The sequence below is a fragment of the Schistocerca cancellata genome, chromosome 5 (assembly GCF_023864275.1).
Source record: "Schistocerca cancellata isolate TAMUIC-IGC-003103 chromosome 5, iqSchCanc2.1, whole genome shotgun sequence".
Taxonomy (NCBI): Eukaryota; Metazoa; Arthropoda; class Insecta; order Orthoptera; family Acrididae; genus Schistocerca; species Schistocerca cancellata.
Genome location: NC_064630.1, coordinates 464,162,613 through 464,182,263, shown reverse-complemented (window position 1 = coordinate 464,182,263; position 19,651 = coordinate 464,162,613). Strand labels below are relative to the sequence as shown.

General features: G+C 45.0%; 1 non-coding gene across 1 annotated transcript; it reads left to right on the top strand.

The window, feature by feature from the left end:
* Positions 1–15,585: 15,585 nt before the first annotated feature.
* On the top strand, positions 15,586–15,659 carry Trnat-ugu (transfer RNA threonine (anticodon UGU)). Its single transcript has one exon. It is a non-coding gene; the product is annotated as a tRNA-Thr (tRNA).
* Positions 15,660–19,651: the final 3,992 nt, after the last annotated feature.

Sequence of the window (19,651 nt, the reverse complement as noted above, 5' to 3'; positions counted from 1 at the left end):
ATTAATACAGTGTGAACCGTAGTAATTACATCAGACTGAGATAAAAACGATTATTCTCCCATACTGCTTGAAGAAACTGAAAAAGGTGGGAAATTAAGGAGATGGGACCTGGATAAACTGAAAGAACCAGAGGTTGTACAGAGTTTCAGGGAGAGCATAAGGGAACAATTGACAGGAATGGGGGAAAGAAATACAGTAGAAGAAGAACGGGTAGCTTTGAGGGATGAAATAGTGAAGGCAGCAGAGGATCAAATAGGTAAAAAGACCAGGGCTAGTAGAAACCCTTGGGTAACAGAAGAAATAATGAATTTAATTGATGAAAGAAGAAAATATAAAAATGCAGTAAATGAAGCAGGCAAAAAGGAATACAAACGCCTCAAAAATGAGATCGACAGGAAGTGCAAAATGGCTAAGCAGGGATAACTAGAGGACAAATGTAAGGATGTAGAGGCTTGTCTCACTAGGGGTAAGATAGATACTGCCTACAGGAAAATTAAAGAGACCTTTGGAGAGAAGAGAACCACACGTATGAATATCAAGAGCTCAGATGGCAACCCAGTTCTAAGCAAAGAAGGGAAGGCAGAAAGGTGGAAGGAGTATATAGAGGGTCTATACAAGGGTGATGTACTTGAGGACAATATTATGGAAATGGAAGAGGATGTAGATGAAGATGAAATGGGAGATACGTGACTGCGTGAAGAGTTTGACAGAGCACTGAAAGACCTGAGTCGAAACAAGGCCCCCGGAGTAGACAACATTCCATTAAAACTACTGACAGCCTTGGGAGAGCCAGTACTGACAAAACTCTACCATCTGGTGAGCAACATTTATGAGACAGACGATATACCCTCAGACTTCAAGAAGAATATAATAATTCCAATCCCAAAGAAAGCAGGTGTTGACAGATGTGAAAATTACCGAACTATCAGTGTAATAAGTCACGGCTGCAAAATACTAACGAGAATTCCTTACAGACGAGTGGAAAAACTGATAGAAACCGACCTCGGGGAAGATGAGCTTGGATTCCGTAGAAACGTTGGAACACGTGAGGCAATACTGACCCTACGACTTATCTTAGAAGAAAGATTAAGGAAAGGCAAACCTACGTTTCTAGCATTTGTAGATTTAGAGAAAACTTTTGACAATGTTGATTGCAATACTCTCTTTCAAATTCTGAAGGTGGCAGGGGTAAAATACAGGGAGCGAAAGGCTATTTACAATTTGTACAGAAACCATATGGCAGTTATTATAGTCGAGTGGTATGAAAGGGAAGCAGTGGTTGGGAAGGGAGTGAGCCGGGGTTGTAGCCTATCCCCGATGTTATTCAATCTGTATATTGAGTAAGCAATAAAGCAAACAAAACAAAAGTTCGGAGTAGGTATTAAAATCCATGGAGAAGAAATAAAAACTTTCAGGTTCGGCGATGACATTGTAATTCTGTCAGAGACTGCAAAGGACTTGGAAGAGCAGTTGAACGGAATGGACCGTGTCTTGAAAGGAGGATATAAGATGAACATCAACAAAAGCAAAACGAAGATAATGAAATGTAATCGAATTAAGTCGGGTGATGCTGAGGGAATTAGATTAGGAAATGAGACACTTAAAGTAGTAAAGGAGTTTTGCTATTTGGGGAGCAAAATAACTGATGATGCTCGAAGTAGAGAGGATATAAAATGTAGACTGGCAATGGCAAGGAAAGCGTTTCTGAAGAAGAAAAAATTGTTAATATCTAGTATAGGTTTAAATGTCAGGAAGTTGTTTCTGACAGTATTTGTATGGAGTGTAGCCATGTATGGAAGTGAAAAGTGGACGAGAAATAGTTAAGACAAAAAGAGAATAGAAGCTTTTGAAATGTGGTGCTACAGAAGACTGCTGAAGATTAGATGGGTAGATCACATAACTAATGAGGCGGTATTGAATAGAATTGGGGAGAAGAGGAGCTTGTGGCACAACTTGACTAGAAGAAGGGATCGGTTGGTAGGACATGTTCTGAGACATCGAGGGATCACCAATTTAGTATTGGAGGGCAGTGTGGAGGGAGCTTTTGAAATGTGGTGCTACAGAAGACTGCTTAAGATTAGATGGGTAGATCACATAACTAATGAGGAGGTACTGAATAGAATTGGGGAGAAGAGGAGCTTGTGGCACAACTTGACTAGAAGAAGGGATCGGTTGGTAGGACATGTTCTGAGACATCGAGGGATCACCAATTTAGTATTGGAGGGCAGTGTGGAGGGTAAAAATCGTAGAGGGAGACCAAGAGATGAATACACTAAGCAGATTCAGAAGGATGTAGGCTGCAGTAGGTACTGGGAGATGAAGAAGCTTGCACAGAATAGAGTAGCACGGAGAGCTGCATCAAACCAGTCTCAGGACTGAAGACCACAACAACAACGACAACAACTGCTGCATGACGCTATACAGGAAAACACATTGTGTTGTCGTACGTTCGGTTCAATGTCGTATTAGAAATTATTTTCTGTTTTAAATATCTGCCTCCGAATGGCTTGTTTGTTGTTAAAATGGTTCAAATGGCTCTGATCACTATGGGACTTAACTTCTGAGGTTACCAGTTCTAGTTATGATTCCAATACACCATATTATCCCAACTCTTTGGCTACATAACTGTGTTTTTCAACATAACCTCCCTTCACTGCAACGGCCCTACGCCACCTTACTGGAGGGCCTGTATGTCTCTAATGGTCGACGTAGGAGCCAACGTATTGCTGCATCAATAATTACCCCATGATCCTGCGGAGCGCATCCTTCATTGAGCGGGTCAAACAGAAGGGAGGTGCGAAATCCGAGTTGTGGGATGGATGAGAAGAACAGTCCGACGAAGTTTTGTGAGCTCCTCCCAGGTGCACAGACTTGCGTCAAGGCCTTTATGTTGTCATGGAGAACGAGAAGTTGGTTTGCATTTTTTGGCGACAAACACGCTGAAGTAGTTTCTTCTACACTAACTTAGAACTACTTAAACGTAACTAACCTAAGGACATCACACACATCCATGCCCGAGGCAGGATTCGAACCTGCGACCGTAGCGGTCACACGGTTCCAGACTGTAGCGCCTAGAACCGCTTTGCCACATCGGCCGGCGTTTGTTGTTACGTGTGGAGCACACGAGCTGGATTTTCGTGTTAATTTTCCTTTAATAACTCGTTTCTAGGTGGCTTATGCTATCTGAACTTGGAATATTTTACAGTTCTCCAGCCGGCGATTTCAGAAGTATGACAACAGAAGCCTCCTAACGTCCTGCGCACGAATACGCATTTTCAATCTAGACTGCACCACTTGCTGCATATTCGCCAGCGTCACTTTGAAAATGGCTGAAACGGCACCATGCGTGTTGGGCCACTGCGTTTCATCGATCTGGCTACCGGCGTCCCCGGGCCAGTGTTGTGCGGGAACGGCAGGTTTTTCGGAGGGGGGAAGACCCGCAGTCTCGCTGGAACCGGAACCACAGTGCAGTCCGTGTCTCGGTCGTCAAAGGCGCGACCGCTGCGGTGAAGGTATTTTGAAAACTCATCAGCGCCAGTAGTTTGTTTGTCAACCCTCACCCTTCTTACATAATCACCTTGCCAATGACTCTATAAAGTGTTCTCGCCAATTTTTAGCGCTTTTCGTTACTTCACGTCTTGCACATCAAAATTCCATTACGTGAGGCCTCTCTGTGACAACAGTCCCGAACTGAAGTGCCAGGTTACAAGGGGATGGCAAACGTACAGCAGAAGGAAAGGCAAGTCGTTTGTAACGACACATCCGCGCCGTGTTCATAAAACAAGAATGGGGCATAAGAGTCTACTGCAGCTTTATTGAAACAACGATCCCAACATTTACCCGCACTTGTTCAAGGAAGCTGAAGATAACATACATCAGGATAGCTGAACTCTGCATTTCAGAATAAAAATGCTACGCTACGTACCTCGGTGTCCGTAGAGTTGATTATTATTAAAGTAATTGGTGACATTTACAGGAGGTTCGATGATGGATATAAGGCGGGAATTGATACAGTTACAGTGTAACAACGTGTGCATGGGTCAGCAGCTCCATCTGAGTGACTATGTTAGTTTTGATGTTTAAAACTTTCCCGGCGTATAGATGGGTCTGTGAAATTTCAGGAAAACTGCACGGTATCAGTAACTTCCTGCCACGATACCTCGCGAATGGATACTGAGGCCCGCTATTTAAGACCGCGCCGATGTATGCGCATTACTTTTTATTAATGTGGCTGCCAGGGGAGAAGGTTGCAAGAGACATCACTTTCTCTCGTGGATGTCAAATAACGATCTGGGGTAGGAAGGGTAATGAAGGTTCGAATACGTAAGCTTCCGCGGCTGGTGTCAATCTTATTAAAATCCTTCTGGGTACAGGCCTTCTTAAAATAGTAAAATAAACCATAATAAAATAAACCCACGTTTCGCGTGTGTTGGATCGGCCTTCCTCAGGGCCGCTCCAACACAACCGAAACATGGGTTTATTTTAGTATTTTAAGAATTTTATTTTAAATTGCAGCAGTACGCCCAAAAGGATTTTAAGGAGGTGGTAAAGGTTATCCTTCGTGAGTGTGGTATGTCATGTCGTGAAATTGAAGTCAATTTGTAGGAGGGGCTCTTGGTTCTCTTAGAGTGACGCTTGTGTGGAGATGGATAGATCAGTGGGCTACGAAATTTGACACCTCGTTCAGTGATCGTCACAGTCTCGAAACTTCAGATACGATGTGCAGCAAATACGTATGCCATTATCTCACCACAGTTCAGCTACATCTGCAAGCCCCGGGCCACCATGCGCTGCGGGTGGAAGGTAGATAGTATATCACAAGTATTTCTCTCATTGTTTTTCCATTCCTGAACAGTACGTGGCAAGAAAGCTTCTCGTCACGTCTCTTAAAATGAGTAATTACCCCAGCTTTTGCGACGTAATCGTTACCTGGGGGTGTATCACGAAGAAATTTGTTCCTGAACTTGTTATGTCACTACGAGGGGTGTTCAATAAGTAACGCAACACGTCTTTTTCTCTGGGAACGGGTCAGTTCTAGTTATGATTCCAATACACCATATTATCCCAACTCTTTGGCTACATAACTGTGTTTTTCAACATAACCTCCCTTCACTGCAACGGCCCTACGCCACCTTACTGGAGGGCCTGTATGTCTCTAATGGTCGACGTAGGAGCCAACGTATTGCTGCATCAATAATTACCCCATGATCCTGCGGAGCGCATCCTTCATTGGGCGGGTCAAACAGAAGGGAGGTGCGAAATCCGAGTTGTGGGATGGATGAGAAAAACAGTCCGACGAAGTTTTGTGAGCTCCTCCCAGGTGCACAGACTTGCGTCAAGGCCTTTATGTTGTCATGGAGAACGAGAAGTTGGTTGGCATTTTTTGGCGACAAACACGCTGAAGTAGTTTCTTCTACACTACTGGCCATTAAAATTGCTACACCACGAAGATGACGTGCTACAGAAGCGAAATTTAACTGACAGGAAGAAGATGCTGTGATTAGCTTTTCAGAGCATTCACACAAGGTTGACGCCGGTGGCGATACCTACAACGTGCTGACACGAGGAAAGTTTCCAACCGATTTCTCATACACAAACAGCAGTTGACCGGCGTTGCATGGTGAAACGTTGTTGTGATGCCTCGTGTGAGGAGGAGAAATGCGTACCATTACGTTTCCGACTTTGATAAAGGTCGGATTGTAGCCTATCACGATTGCGGTTTATCGTATCGCGACATTGTTGCTCGCGTTGGTCGAGATCCAATGACTGTTAGCAGAATATGGAATCGGCGGGTTCAGGAGGGTAATACGGAACGCCGTGCTGGATCCCAACGACCTCGTATCACTAGCAGCCGAGATGACAGGCACCTTATCAGCATGGTTGTAACGGATCGTGCAGCCACGTCTCGATCCCTGATTCAACAGATGGAGACGTTTGCAAGACAACAACCATCTGCACGAACAGTTCGACGAAGTTTGCAGCAGCATGGACTATCAGCTCGGAGACCATGGTTGCGATTACCCTTGACGCTGCATAACAAACAGGAGCGTCTGCAATGGTGTACTCAACGACGAACCTGGGTGCACGAATGGCAAAACGTCATTTTTTCGGACGAATCCAGGTTCTGTTTACAGCATCATGATGGTCGCATCCGTGTTTGGCGACATCGCGGTGAACGCACATTGGAAGCGTGTATTCGTCATTGCCATACAGGCGTGTCACCCGGTGTGATGGTATGGGGTGCAATTGGTTACACGCCTGGGTCACCCCTTGTTCGCATTGATGGAACTCTGAACAGTGGACGTTACATTTCAGATGTATTAAGTCCCGTGGCTGTACCCTTCATTCGATCCCTGCGAAACCCTACATTTCAGCAGGATAATGCACGACCGCATGTTGCAGGTCCTGTACGGGCCGTTCTGGATACAGAAAATGTTCGACTGCTGCCCTGGCCAGCACGTTCTCCAGATCTCTCACCAACTGAAAACGTCTGGTCAATGGTGGCCGAGCAACTGGCTCGTCACAATACGCCAGTCACTACTCTTGATGAACTGTGGTATTGTGTTTAAGCTGCATGGGCAGCTGTACCTGTACACGCCATCGAAGCTCTGTTTGACTCAATGCCCAGGCGTATCAAGGCCGTTATTACGGCCAGAGGTGGTTGTTCTGGGTACTGATTTCTCAGGATCTATGCACCCAAATTGCGTGAAAATGTTATCACACATGTCAGTTCTAGTGTAATATATTTGTCCAATGAATACCCGTTTATCATCTGCATTTCTTCTTGGTGTAGCAATTTTAATGGCCAGTAGTCTATTTCCTGAGGGTAGCACAATACACTTCAGAATTTACTGCTGCAGTATGGAGGAGGACGTAAGGCATAATAACCACTTAAGAGTCCCAGAAGACCGTCGCCAAGACTTTACCGGCTGAGGGTGCGGCATTTAACTTTTTCTTCAAAGGCGAGGTGTTGTGGTGCCCCTCCATGGATTGCCATTCTATTTCCTGCACGAAGTGATTAACGCATGTTTCATCACCTGTAGTGATTTCGGCAAAAAATTATCATAATCAGTCTCGTAAAGCTCAAGCCATTCCGCATAATGGTCCTTCGTTGGTCTTGACGGTCTTCTGTTAGCGGGGAGGAAGCCAGCGGGCACACACCTTTGAGTACACCAACTGGTGGACGAGTGTGTCAGCACTGCCGACAGAGAGGCAGCGTGGTGTTTGATATTGGCCTGTCGATCACCTCGAATGAGAGTGTCCGCACGTTGCAACATTGCAAGAGTCACAGTTGTGTGCGGCCGGCCGGCATGCGGGATATCGGCCAGATCTGCGCGACTGTATTGTGATGATGACAGACGCCTCCTCCAACGACTCAAAGCGCTTTTGCTCACTGCCAAGTCTCTGTAGGCATTCTGCAAGCACCTACAAATATCTGCGATGATCTGGTTTTTCGCCAAAAAGAAACTCGATGATAGCTTTCTGCTCGGGACGTACCTCCGTTACAGATGCCATTTTGAAGGCTTCGTATAAGGCTAAAAGGCTACGTACAATGCTGCCACCTATTGCAACTTCATGAAGGTGTAGAGACTGAAGCAGGAACATTCCAAGACGTCCCACAGCCAATTCCGCATTTTTCCAAGCGAAAATAGCCGATAAAAATATGTGATGCATTACTTACTGAACGGCCGGCCGCGGTGGTCTAGCGGTTCTAGGCGCGCAGTCTGGAACCGCGCGACTGCTACGGTCGCAGGTTCGAATCCTGCCTCGGGCATGGATGTGTGTGATGTCCTTAGGTTAGTTAGGTTTAAGTAGTTCTAAGTTCTAGGGGACTGATGACCACAGATGTTGAGTCCCATAGTGCTCAGAGCCATTTGAACCATTTTGAACTTACTGAACGCCCCACATAGGTCTCTCGGCTGTTATGAGCGAGGGTCTTCGTGATGACAACACCTTTGTTACAACGTCCCGCAATGCAGTTTATTGGGAATGTCTGGGGCATTTTCACATTGACCAAACAAATTTGTGTCGTAGCGCACAGCTCGTCTTTGATTATCTCTTCTGCTATTTATGCTTCGGAAGAGTTCCAGACAGTCGAACAGAGTTCAGGTAATGGCCTAACGACGCTTCTGTTAAGGACAGCTTTCGTGTGAGAGTTTTACTTCCTTAGAATTCTTCCTATAACTTCAGTCTGGCATCTGCATTCTCCATTGCTAGATTTATGCAGCTGTTACACCTTGCATGCTCGGAAATTACTCCTAGATACTTCTAGAAACTGATTGGCAGTCGTGTAGTCAAACGATATTGGATCTTTTCTTCTACTTATGTGCATTATTTTACCTTTGTGTATCAGGGAAATCAGAAAGTTTCCATTCGAAGGTCACACCTACCCCTTGCGTACACGTCGGTTCTTATAAACAAAAAAACAAAAATGGTTCAAATGGCTCTGAGCACTACGGGATTCAACTTCTAAGGTCATTAGTCCCCTAGAACTTAGAACTAGATAAACCTAACTAACCTAAGGACATCACACACATCCATGCCCGAGGCAGGATTCGAACCTGCGGCAGTAGCGGTCTCGCGGTTCCAGACTGCAGCGCCTAGAACCGCAGCTTATGAACAGTGTAACGGGTACAAGTGCAGATATTTTTATATATGGTATCGCAATATGTACACGCATCAATGTTTTGATTGTTTTTTCTCTATACTGAAGGTCACATAATTTGCTACCTCACGATCTGCATGGTCGCAACTGCACCGCTAAGTGTATTACGCCTATCAGTATAGGCCAACAGTTTTGCGTCCATACATCCATACTTCAACTCAACACGTGACCTGCTGCCCAGGAGAAAATAAGCATTAGTGGCTTCCTCTTGCCACACGCAGTTGCAGTTACTTGGTCTGCAAATGAAGCAAATACTGATGTAATGTTCAGTACACTGTGGTCCGTCGACAATAAAAATATCTGCACTTATATCTTTACAGACTCTATACCCACATCGGAGTAGCGCTGGGTTGCACATACACTGCAGTAACACGCTCAAACGGAAGCTCTTTGACCGCCCCTTATATCTTGACGATAAGCTTTCAATCTTTGCACCAGGTATCTGCGTTACATAATAATGTTGTCCTCTCACTGTACTAAACTGCGTCTTCTGGCGAAGCTAGTCAGCTGTTCGCATAGTACTGGCATGAGTATCTGCCCAAAAATAGTTGAAGGGCGGTAAAACTACCTGTGGGTGACAGGTATTGGGGTCCACTCCTCGTAACAAAACGTGGCTTGCCCGCTCTGTACAGCAAGATAGGCGGCAGTGATCTGTGGCAGATATGGCAACAAAGTACAGCGATGGTGCAAGGACAAGTGTTTCGGGGCACACCGTTCAGCGCTTTGTCACTTTGTAGGCGACGACACCTGCGTGTTCCCACGTTGACCCAACGACATCAGTTACAATTGGCATGAGATCGTCAGATTAAGACCAGGGATCCCCAGGTGGTGGTACACGTACCACTGGCGGTATGCAAGGACATTTCAGCCGGCCGTTGTGGCCGAGCAGTTCTAGACGCTTCAGTCCGGAACCGCGCTGCTGCTATGGTCACAGGGTCGAATCCTGCCTCGGTCATGGATGTGTGTGATGTCCTTAGGTTAGTTAAGTTTAAGTAGTTCTAAGTCCAGGGGACTGATGACCTCAAATGTTAAGTCCCATGGTATTCAGATCCATTAGAACCTTTCTCTCTCTCTCTCTCTTTCTCTTTCTCTCTCTCTCTCTCTCTCTCTCTCTCTCTCTCTCTCTCTCTCTCTTTTTTTTTTGCGAGAACATTTCAGATGGTACACATGCAAGTAAACAAAAGTTTCTTCGACATGGCTAGTGACGGTTCAGTGGAAGATGCCTTCAAAAAGAACACTGCTTTCTTTCTTTATGGGAATAAAAACAGATTACCCTTCTCCGATTTTTGGTCCCGTTTGGTACTACTTACATCTGTGAAAGTGGCTTTTCTGAGTTGTACGTTCAAAATAAATACAGGAACAGACATAGTGTTGAAGAAGTCTTTAAGTTGAGCTCCGTTGAAACAGGCTTTGAATCTCTGGTTAAAGATAAACAGCATCATGCTTCCAACTGAAACATGTAAATGTTCTTTCGTCAGAATCTAAATTTGAAAACCGACTAATTATTGATTTTGAAGTCTGATTTACCGACGAAACTTGATTTTATTCTGAATTTTTTTGCTTTTTGGACTCTAATTTATTATACTCAATGTTCTCTCTTGCACAATTGGTTTATATTATCTGTGATGTATGAGATTAATAAATATTTTAAATGTCGTTCCTGTCTTACTCATTGAATGGGCTTCATTTAATTTGATATTATTTGCTACAAGAAAGTACTCCATGTGAACATGAACGACTCTGTAAAATAGTGCTCCCACGAAACCATAATATTTGTGTGTGCCCCATTTCTATAGTAGTTGATCGGCACGACGCAAAAACTGCAACTGTGTTGTCAGCACTGAGGAAGATAGTGGAAGTTTTCCCTCCCCCCCCCCCCCCCACACACACACAGTTCCGTTCCTCACTCATGTGGTAGTTGTCGATCAACCTTCCGCACCCCCACCTTCTCCCATTCAAAAAGTGAGGAAGCTATAATGGTACAGCCAAATTGTCAAGCGGTACGCAGTGACAAACAGTTTGGGAACACGTGGATTATGCGATCAATGGGAGCGTGTCACCCGATCGGAAGAATTAAGTTTCTTCTTACACCAGGTCAATGGTAGTGTTCGGATACCCCTTTACGCTGGTGAAGGGCGGCTCGAAACGTGTACCGCGCCACCAGTGCGAGCCGGTGGTGGCAGTTTTATGGTATCGTGTACATTCATGTCGGATTCCATGGGCCCTGTGGTCGTAATCGAAGGTTGTAGCCAACGTCATCACTATTGCGGACCACCTTCATGGCCGGCCGGGGTGACCGAGCTTTTCTAGGCGCTACAGTCTGGAACCGCGGGACCGCTACGGTCGCAGGTTCGAATCCTGCCTCGGGCATGGGTGTGTGTGATGTCCTTAGGTTAGTTAGGTTTAAGTAGTTCTAGGGGACTGATGACCTTAGAAGTTAAGTCCCATAGTGCTCAGAGCCATTTGAACCATTTGAACAACCTTCACGTTTATTGACTTACCCGAAGGCGGTGGCAACTGTATCACATAGCCAGAATCGTGCTACATTTGTGTAAAGAACATTTTAGTGAGCTTATGTCGAAGTCTTGGTTACCAATGATCCTGATCTGAAGCCGTTGGGACACATGCGGGTTACTATCGGGCGCCGGATCCGCGCTCATAAGCCACCGACCCGTAATTTAAGGCAATAGAGTGACCTGTGTGTAGACATTTGATGCCACGTAGCTCTGCAAACCTACCAAAGACTTGTCGTCCCCATGCCATGCAGATAGCTACTATATTGCGTCCCAAAAGGGGCTCAGCACCGTATTCTGCACTTGGTCACAACGTTTTGGCTCGTCAATGAATGTCGTGAACAGCAGTTTCCCGGTTTCACGACCTTGAGGTACACAGCGCGCTAATTTCACATCTCATGATGTCTTCACATAATGAACGACGTACTTGCTCTGCTCGCAAATCTGACCCGACATATTTTATTTCCTAAGCGACAGTGTGGAAATATACCAAAGGATTTTTGGAAGTCAACAAACAGGGCTTCAACCAGTGATCTATCTACTGCTTTCTGGACAGCAGAAATCTGCTACGCTGTGTACTGAGTGCATCTATTTCCTGATGAAGAACACTCCTAATGTGAAATATTCCATCCAGTTGGGACGACCATCGCTTTGTTGCGAACTGTAACGATGGCCTAAATACTACCATGACACTCTCAGAGAGCATACGGAAACTATTACGTTAGAGCTCGGAGCGCTGCTGTATTCATGTGTGGCCCCAGGTACTATTGAAATGAGTATATTTCAAAGTTATGCCAAATACGGATACTCTAACTTGCACTGTGGTCGTTGCATTATTGCAAGTGTTAATCTTCTTTCTGTGTGTTCCAGGAGCTCTGCATTCAAATATAATATTCGTCCATATGTTGTAAGGAATGTACGAATGTCTGAAATAAGCGAGATTTTTCCACATGAGCTATACTGCTTCTTTCGTGTCACGTCAATTCCGGAAATCTCGCACATTGATTTCTTCTGTGATCGCGTCGTCTGCTAGTTTCTGGTGAATCATACTACAACACACCACTTATTTAGTAAACAGTGCTTTTGACAAGATGTGGTGAAAACGACAATCTTGCAGGATTGATTTTACTGTTTTATTTATTCATGACGCGCATTTCGCATAACGCAGGGCATCTTCAGATTGACCATATTGGTAATGGTGAGTTTTGGGTGGCACGATTAGGGCATCATCAAAAATAGACTGCTCTCGTCATATACAATTAAATGAATCGAAGCACGTAAGTGCTCACATCGTATGTTAAACGCGTAACACCAGATATTCTTGCTGATCTGTGTAGCACAAACCAGTGATACAAGACAGGACCAGGGCTATACATAGTAGATAGTGTACCACACCGTAGAACGAAGAATGGTACCTCCAGTGTATTAGCACGTGAGGGACTACCCACACACCTGATCCTGCCTTATATCTACTGGTCTATGATGCACAGAGCTCCAAGGTTATTGGGTGTTACGCCTTTAATATATGACGGGAGCACTTACTTGATTCGATTTATTTTACTATATATGCTAATGCCCTAATCGTGGCACCTAAAACCCACTTACCACACTATATTAGTCACGCTGAGGATGCACTGTGTTAGGCGAAACGCGCATCGTGAATAAATAAAACAGTAAAATCAGTTCTGCATACTGGTTGCTGTACTAACATGTTATGAAGTGGAAATTTTTTCGGCAAATAATATTGTTTTGTCGCTGCGTATATTATTTGAGCACTAGGCGTTTCCACGATTGCATTATTTCGAACAATTCCTTTGTAGTGTTGCATTTCTCACTAAGAGTTATGTGGGAGAATGAATCTTCCACTGCGCTGTTTTTGGAATCCCTCGTAGGTTAAAACTCTGTGTCGTACCGAACGTCAAACCCAAAATCTTGCCGTTCGTGGGCAGTAGTCCATATAAATATCCAGGCTCTCGTGGACGTTGTCACTGACGATAAAATCTTGTTTTACTATGCTGCGTCATACTCGTCTTGAAATTTCTTCATTGTTCGACGTTTCGATCAGTGTGTTGGGATCTTTTTCAGGTTTCCCATGGTGTCCCTGGATGACTGAGCAGTCATAACGTACGTGACTAACGCACAAAACATCCACACGAGATTGTGGATCACATTCGCGATTCACCTAAAATTAACGTCTCTTGTGCCATGTCCTCTTCAAAAGTTTCTAGCCCGTTTTTCTTTGCGGGGCAAACTGTGAGTGGTTTTGTGCATCTGGACATGATGCAAAAACTGGTTTTGCTACAATTACAAGACGGTAAAGACTTCATTTAGCAACAAGAAGTTGTTCCACCATACTTTCTTTCAGACGTTCGTGATTATCTCAAAGCCGAACTGCCACAGCGTTCGATTGGAAGCAAGCTCTTCTTCATCAAGACTCCCATCTTTTCAGTAGACCGTCAACTACCTTAACTCCATGTGTTTCTTATTACAGTATTATGTCAAAGACTGTGTGTCACTGCCTCTGTTGCTATTTATTTTGTAAGATACAAGAAAGGATAATTACTGCTTATCGGTCATGACATACTGGGACTTGTGTGGCAAAAGTTTAACTGTCATATTGATGTTTGCCCCATCACAAACGGTGCTGATCTTGAGCTCCTCCAGGGGTGAGTTAGAAACTTAGAGAGAAGCTCTATCCATTGAAGTGTGCCATATTTATGTATGCCTTGCAGTTTTCACCCAGTCCTCTCATGGAACGGCAGAAGTAGTTATGAATAATTTCGTATTTCTGTTTTTTTCCTTTGAGTAATCAGTCTTCCGACTGGCGGCGCACAACGGATTCCTCTCCTGTGCCAACATTTTCATCTCAAAGTAGCGCTTGCAACCTACGTCCTCAATTATTTGTGGATGTATTCCAATCTCAGTATTCCTCTACAGTTTTACCCTCTACATTTCCTTCCAGTTCTATGGAAGTTATTCCTTGTTGTCGTAGCAGAAGACCTGTCTTTAAGTCCCTTCTTCTGTCAGTGTTTCCCATTTATTCCTTTTCTCGCTGATTCTGCGGAGAACCTCCTCATTTCTTACTTTATCAGTCCAACTAATTTCCAGCATTCTTCTGTAGCTCAACATCTGAAGTGCTTCGATTCTCTTCTGTTCTGTTTTATTTCTTTAGCTGCCGCTTTCTATGCCTAACGAAGTGACATGCGATGGGAACAAAGATATGTATCAATAAAACATGCTAATAACACTGAAGCGGATCAGTTTTTCAGAACGATATGTTGAGACTGTCAGTGTAGTGATTTCTAACCATCCTTACCAGAGCGAAATGTTCGTGTACTTCTTCAGTTACAGTTGTCTTCCTCGCCCACTGTTTCTTTTTCCTCTAGCGTCCAGAACATGAGACAAGTAGCTGGCGCGTAGGACACTGGAGATGACAGAACTCCTTATTTCGCTGTACGGACTCTGACATAATTTCTTCAGGATTCACCACACGCAAGTAGCAGATCTATGGCCCGATTAAAGTCACTTTGAAGTTTCAGTGAGTTGAATGGTAGGAGCCAGCCACCATCCAATCACTTCTTCTTGAGCGCTACGTCATCGCTGTGTAGCCTGTTCTGAATGTACACACAGAGCACTGTCTAGCGTGGCTCACCGCAAGTCGGTAACCGTTGCCGCCAGATCTACAGTCTCTCAGTTATTTTAATCGCATTTCTCCTACTACTTTTACTCGTGTGCATGCAGGAAATAATGTCTCTAAAAAAGCTGTTATATGGTAGTTACGCACCCCGTACGTGTAATATGCCCTATCAGCATCACAGGTAGGAGAATGAAACTGCTGAATGCTCCGCTTCGGTGTCAATGAAAAATACTGCTTTTCAATATGAGAACATACAAAGATTAACGCCCAGAACGCTAATTTTTGGAAATTTGTGGTGAGGTCTTATGGGTTCTAAACTGCTGAGGTCATCGGTACCTAAGCTTACGTACTACTTAATCTAACTTAAACTAACTGCCATGTAAGCAGGAGATCCCGGGTTCGAGTCCCGGTCGGGGTACACATTTTCAGCTGTCCCCATCGAGGTATATCAACAACACATGTCGGCAGCTGAGGGTTTCATTAATTATCTTTTTTTCTAGAGAAGCTGCACGGTCATCAATGGTACCTGTTCTTTCGAGAACAGTTACTATCTTCATACATAGTTAAAGGCTACCCGGCCAATGAACTTGTTTTGTGCGAATGCGCACAGGTTGCCCGAACTCTTACGGGTATCGTCACCTTACTTGGCGCGAGTAATGAGTGGATGGGCAAATATCTATTAGGAACATTAGATTGTAGACAGTTGGCAATGTGAGTCTCACGGGAAGCGTGCAAGGAATAAGACCCTGCAGTCGCGCTATTCACCTGTGTCCTCGGTGGCTCAGATGGATAGAGCGTCTGCCATGTAAGCAGGAGATTCCGGGTTCGAGTCCCGGTCGGGGTACACATTTTCAGCTGTCACCATCGACTTATATCAACAACACCTGTCGCAGTTGAGGGTTTAATTTAATTACCATTTATTCTAGGAAAGCTGCACTGTCATCAATGGTACCTGTTCTTTCGAGAACAGTTACTATCTTCATATAAAAACTAACTAACTCTAGGGACAACATACACACACCCATGCCCGAGGGAGGACTCGAACCTCCGACGGGGGGAGCCACGCGGCAAAACGCTAATTGGTACGACATAAATCAGAGTGTACATCCGTAAATGTGCCAGACCTGGACTTGTAGCCGGCCGAAGTGGGGTGCGGTTAAAGGCGCTGCAGTCTGGAACCGCAAGACCGCTACGGTCGCAGGTTCGAATCCTGCCTCGGGCATGGATGTTTGTGATGTCCTTAGGTTAGTTAGGTTTAACTAGTTCTAAGTTCTAGGGGACTAATGACCTCAGAAGTTGAGTCCCATAGTGCTCAGAGCCATTTGAACCATTTTTGAACCTGGACTTGTACCCAGATCAGTGCCTTTAGCGAGAATTGCTGTTACGGACTGAGTTATACAGGTATAACCTATGATCCAGCTTTCATTCTGCTCGTACTTTTCGCCCACTCCGAAAACTTCATAGTAGCCCTTTTGCGTACCTTGTCGGACCTGGACTCCTTCTGTCATTCCAACAAGGAATGCAGTAGGGCTTCGTATAACGTTTGGGACTGGCAGAACTGAAGCTGCAAGGACGGGTCGTGGACAGTGTCTTGAACAGTGTCAATTAGAACATTAGCTACGATACACCATGTGTATCTGCGACCGGGGTGGCTGAGCGGTTCTAGGCGCTACAGTCTTGAACCGCGCTACCGCAACGGTCGCAGGTTAGAATCCTGCCTCGGGCATGGATGTGTGTGATGTCTTTAGGTTAGTTAGTATTGAGTAATTCTAAGTTCTATGGGGGACTGATGACCTCAGAAGTTAAGTTCCATAGTGCTCAGAGCTATTTTGAACCTGGCCGAGTCACGGCCCGACACACAATTCTAAGCTGCTAGGAGAGCTTACTTTTAATCTCACAAAATGCCATTAGAGTGCACATTCCGATGCAGAGAGAAACATTCATTCAGTTCCGGTTACTACCGAATCTTCAGTTCTCAACATTTTCGAGTTCCAGTTCAGTAAATATCGACTACTGTACTACTCGTGTTTGGCAAGAAATAATTTCAGTTTAAGTCAAGCGTATTATATAAAGGGTAGTCACAAAAGGTTCCGTTCGAAGGCCGTACAATACAGTGCCGTGAGCACTGACGCAATCGTTGCACCGACACACCAGGTTGAAGAAACCGGTCTGGTAAGACATTGCATCCTGCTGCGTGAAGAAGTCCTTAATTGTCCGCTGCACATTCTCGTTAGACGGAATCGTCGACCCTTCAAGGCTTTTTTTTAACGGACCGAAGGCGTGATAATCGCATGCGGAGAGATAAGGACTACAGGGGGGTACTCGAGTGTCTTGAGTTGGCGTAACTTCTACGTTATGACATTTGCGATATGGTGATGTACGCTGTCATGTAGCAGCAGCAACCCCTGGCGCAGAACCGTGGTTTTCGGCAGCATTACTGCCTCATACATATTCTTCGTTCTCCAATGGATGTCTACCGGTGTTTGTCCTTTGGGAGCCAAGAAAAGAATAACAGCACTTTGTTCCTGTTTGGACGCATTTGGTGATAACGTAGCCATAGTTCAGGGTTTCGCACTTACCGATCGCACGTCGGAAAGACATGAATGCCACACTGATGCCTTGCCTACATGCCGGTGCTTACATACCCGCATCAGAGTCGCGCTACGTTGCACATTCGCTGCAGAATTTTTTTTATCACCCTTATAATTCCATATAAGGTAATGTTTTCCTCACTGACGATATTTTTTGCTAAAAAAGGAGGGACAGAGGTCGCTATTATCGGTTACTAAACAACATTTTATCGATTTTCAAGCGCACGAGTTCTTATTGAAAACGACTCAATTAATACTGGTTCAAGAGCTTTAGAACTTCATTACCTTTATTGGTAGCAGTTTCCTTCAAAATTCAATTACTGTTCATAGCAGTTTAAGGATCTTCTTACTTATGTCGCCCTAATGGGTCATATTTGATCTTTATGATGCGAAGCAGTCGTGGTGAGCCGATGAGAAGTCTGCAAGTTAGCTAGCTGTTTTCCTCGTTGTTATCTTCCCTTCGTGCCGTACGCCAGCGTTGCAATCTTACCTGACAAGCAGATCCCATTGTTCGGCATTCTACGACACTACATAGCTTCGTAGCTTTCAAGAAGAGCAGCCAGCCAGCGAGGACACATAAGGTCACTGAAAAGAGCAGTTTTGGTGCTAAGTGTTTCGTAATTGGATGAACTAGTCTGGTGTAGTTATTCATTTAGGGGCAAATCACGTTGTCTTAGTATATGTGATAGGAATCTTGAGAGACCGTTGTTTAAAAAAACAGTTATGTGAATTAGTAACAAATAAATCTTTGTGTTACTGTCCACCATCCATGCGGAGCACGTGTTGGTCTCACTGCGTACTTCTAGTATGCAGACACACACAATTGATTTCGTCAAAGTGTTCGAGTCTGAAGATGGCGTTGACGCAACGTCGAAAGTAGTAGCCAAATAAATATAAAATCTTAAGTACAGATGGAGGAGTTTCATTTTTAATAAAAATTAGATCAGGCATGTCCCACCATCTTCCAATTTAAATATGGATGTACAAAGAATAAATCTTAAGTTACACTCCAAAACAACAAAAGAAAAAACAAAAGAACAAAAAATGTCGCACCACGAGGATTTAGCCGAATGGAAAGAAAATCGGTAGATGTGATGTACGTGTACAGACAAACAATTGATTATAATTTCAGAGTAATTCAGTGACGTATTGGTCCACCTCTGGCCCTTATGCAAGCAATTACTCGGCTTGGCATCGATTGACAGGGTTGTGGGGTGATATCGCTCCGAATTCTGTCCATCTAACACGTTAGATCGTCGAAATCCCGAGATGGTTGGAGGGCCCTGCCCCTGATGCTCCATGCGTTCTCAATTGGGGAGAGATCTGAAGACCTTGTTGGCCAAGTTATTGTTTGGCATGCACGACGACATACAGTAAAAATTCTGGCCCTTTGTGGGAAGGTATTATCTTGCTCAAATGAAGCCCAGGACGGCTTGCGCCGCGCGGGATTAGCCGAGCGGTCTCAGGCGCTGCAGTCATGAACTGTGTGGCTGGTCCCGGCGGAGGTTCGAGTCCTCCCTCGGGCATGGGTGTGTGTGTTGGTCCTTAGGATAATTTAGGTTGAGTAGTGTGTAAGGTTAGGGACTGATGACCTCAGCAGTTAAGTCCCATAAGAGTTCACACACATTTGAACAATTTTTGATAGCTTGCCGTGAAGGACAACAAAACAGACGTAGAGTATCGTCGACGTACCGCTGTGCTTTTAGCGCGCTGTGGATGACAACCACAAGTGGTCCAGCTGTGAAAAGGAATACCACCCCAGACCAACTCTCCTAGTTGTCCGGCCGTATGGCTGGTGATAGTCAGGTTGGGATCCCACCGCTGTCAGGAGCGTCTCCAGACCCGTCTTCGGCCTGGAATCTCATTGACTGGAGTAAAATTGTCTTCAGTGATGAGCCGCGCTTCGAACTGAGCCCCGATTACCAGCGAAGAGTGTCTGGGGGCGCCCCGGACAGCATAGGATACCAACCCCACTATCGCAGGACCCCCTTGGTTGCTATCCACGACAACGTTACAGCACAGAGGGATGTCGACGATATTCTACGCCCCCATTTAGTTGGTCCCTTGCCAAACCCTACCTTGGCCAGCAAGGTCGCCGGATTTCACCTCAGCTGAGAACGTCTGGAGCATTATGGGCAGGGGCCTCCAACCAGTTGGCGATTTTTACGATCTAAAGCACCAGTTGGACAGAATTTGGCACGACATCTCTCAGGAGGACATCCAACAACGCTATCAGCCAGTGTAA